Below are 901 nucleotides of genomic sequence, written 5' to 3' on the forward strand. Positions count from 1 at the left end.
TTGTTAGACTTTTGAACTGACAATGGCAACCTGTTAAGATGTATTTTAAGTTTTAAAAAGATTATATGTATTCATATGTCAGCTGCTCCTGTCAGCTACTTAAATAGCTGCTCCTGTAACTTGAGTTAAAGCTAGACACTACTTTTAAATTGTTGTACCTTACCGCTAGGTTTAAAAAAGCATCTGTTTTAGCAACTCTGTACTGCAGTGTTTGTTTCGGATCCATGTGCTAAGGCGAAAGGGCGAATATGAAAAATGTTAAAAACAAAATTTATTTCATTTGTCAAATATTTCACAATTGCTTTTACTTATAGCAACAACAAGAAACAAAAAAGGGAAAGTCTACTGTTGATTACTAACCAAGTCAACAGACAGAAGGTAAACATATATTTCTTGCAATATGGCATATTGTTTGAAGTGAACATCAATTTTTAAAACAATACTTGGAATTTTTAAATGTTTGCACTATCAAAATATTTCTAAATAATATTATTTGAAAATTCCAAAAAAAAATTTCTAAAATTCTATACAACACATAACATTTTCGAATACGCTAAAATCTAAAAAAACATAGTGTGTAAAAACTTAAGTAAAAATAAATAAATTTAATTCATATATAGCTTTCATTGTACCAATTTTACACATATGACATATTTATAGTTTTGAACTTTTACATTTTCAATTATGCAGGAATTTTCAACATTGTAACTTAAATTTAATCAGGAGTAAATATTATTTTAAAAGATTGAAAAGTATTGTCTTATTTACTCTCTAAAAGTTAAGTGATTACAGTAGAAACTGTAGAATAACTTTTTGTAATCACAAACATTATTTTTTGCAAAACTTTCTACTTAATTTCTGCTTGTATACTTAAAAACTTAAATTATAACTTAAAAATGAG

Source organism: Thalia democratica, chromosome 2 (assembly GCF_965202585.1).
Source record: "Thalia democratica chromosome 2, ktThaDemo2.hap1.1, whole genome shotgun sequence".
Classification (NCBI taxonomy): domain Eukaryota; kingdom Metazoa; phylum Chordata; class Thaliacea; order Salpida; family Salpidae; genus Thalia; species Thalia democratica.